General features: G+C 41.0%; 1 pseudogene; it reads left to right on the top strand.

Annotated features, from left to right (window-relative positions):
- Positions 1–1,191: 1,191 nt before the first annotated feature.
- LOC138158345 (alpha-enolase pseudogene) lies at positions 1,192–1,799 on the top strand (annotated as a pseudogene).
- Positions 1,800–2,133: the final 334 nt, after the last annotated feature.

Here is a 2,133-nt window from a genome sequence, read left to right as displayed (position 1 = left end):
CTCTCTCTCTCTCTCTCTCTCTCTCTCTCTCTCTCTCTCTCTCTCTCTCTCTCTCTCTCTCTCTCTCTCTCTCTCTCTCTCTCTCTCTCTCTCTGTCTCTCTCTCTCTCTCTCTCTCTCAGTCTTTGACTTAAGATATGAAGATAGTAAGTCATGGGGCAGAGAGGCAACTCACAACTATGGGCCCTGCTGGCAATAGGATATGCTTTACTTCCTTGGTGGAGCTTCGTTAAGCTTCCCATAACTGTAGTTCCATGCTGAGGAGACATACAAGCTGAGTTCTGAAGCTTCATTCCTCTATCAAGTCCATACCAGCAATTCCTGATGGCTCAGGGTTGCAATACTCACTGAAGCTGTCTTTTCTTAGGTGACTATTGTAATAAATCATTTCAGAAAAGAAGTTTGATAGAGCACCTCTTATGCTCACTAAATCTGAAAAGAATACATTTGCAAACTATTCTTGTTCAGTATATTTTTTATTGTCTGTCTTCAGTGTTTTTACATCTAATTTGGAGACAGTTGATGGTCACTAGCCCTCTGCTAAATACTGAATCATGCAGATCTGACCTCTAATGAAACCTCTAATAAGACCTTATGATTTCCAATCTCAAAAGGGCACTTCCTAGACACTTTACACCTCAAGGTCATTTCAGGAAAAGAAACATAAAAGAAAGGAGGTCTATAATTCTAAGACCTTCTTAGCAAACACTATAGCATAACCAATTAGACTGGACTCAATGAGTATCTATACATTCTTCAGTGGCGGGTTATTCACATGGGTTTGAGGCTGCCATGTAGCCAAGTGGAAGACTGGAAAGCAAACTTTCTACCAACTGGGTCTCAACAACCAACTCAATTCCAACTCAGAGACCCCTGAATCATCAGTTCTTCCATGTTTGCCTTAGTTAGAGAACTCTGTCATAACAACAACAAAAAAGTCTAAGTAATAGTGATTTCCACATTGTTCATGAGAAAAATATTTACACATACTACAAGAACTGTCCTTGCTATAAACCAGTCCATTCCCATTTAAATTACTGAGTCTGGTCCACTGACTTTCAATTCTTTCAAACCAGTTACTTATATTTAAAAAATAATAATAACTACTTTATCATATGACTTGTGTGGCAATAGTCAAACCCTCTTCACTCTTCCTCATTTTCAATATTCCCCTTAATATTCTTTGCCTATGATGTACATTGGAGCTGAGGTCTATCATAACCTGAAGAACATAATTAAGCAGAAATACAGACAGGACACCATCAATGTAGGTGATAGGGATGGCTTTGCTCCTAACATCCCAGAGAATAAAGAAGCTCGAATGCTGCTACAGAATGTTATTGGTAAGGCCGGCTACACTGATAAAGTCATAAATGGAATGGATATTGCTGCCTCAGAGTTCTTCTGATCTGGGAAATATGACCTGGTGATTCCAGCAGATACATCTCCCCATAGGACCTTGGGGACCTCTGTAAGACCTTCATCAAGTACTTTCTGATGGTATCTATTGAAGATCCCTTTGTCCAGGAAGATCGGGAAGTTTGGAATAATTTCATTGCTACTGCAGGCATCCAGGTGGTAGAGGATGATCTCACAGTGACTATTCCCAAGCACATTGAAAAGGCTGTGAATGAGAAAAACTGCAACTTCCTCCTACTCAAAGTGAATCACATTGTCTCCATGACTGAATGTCTCCAGGCATGCAAGATGGTCTAATCCAATGGATGAGGAGTAATGGTTTCCCATTATCCTTGTGAGACTAAAGATACCATCATTACAGACTTGGTGGTGGGTCTCTGAACTGGGGAGATGAAGCCTGGTGCCACCTGCCAGTCTGAGCATCTAACCAAGTATAGCTAGCTTCTCAGAATTAAGGAAAATCTGGGCAACAAGGCTAAATTAGCTGGAAGGAACTTCAAAACCCTTGGACCATGTGAGATCTGTGGCCAGGAGGCCTCAGAACTCACAGGCACCAGTGAGTTGTGTAGAAGTCTGCTCTTATCCTAAAAATGGACAGAACCAAGTAGAATAGTTTTGTTTTGAGGGTAGGGGGCTCTGCTGCTTAACTTCCCTTTCTCCTCTACCTTTCTTTGATGTTCTCACTGTTTCATTAGGATTGTCTTACCAGATACTG

The sequence above is a fragment of the Petaurus breviceps genome, unplaced genomic scaffold, assembly GCF_028583685.1.
Source record: "Petaurus breviceps papuanus isolate PSGF00001 unplaced genomic scaffold, PetGlider_PUasm1.0 174, whole genome shotgun sequence".
In the NCBI taxonomy this organism is placed as follows: Eukaryota; Metazoa; Chordata; class Mammalia; order Diprotodontia; family Petauridae; genus Petaurus; species Petaurus breviceps.
The sequence above is the reverse complement of the archived record's forward strand: the minus strand, read 5'-3'. Positions and strand labels throughout refer to the sequence as shown.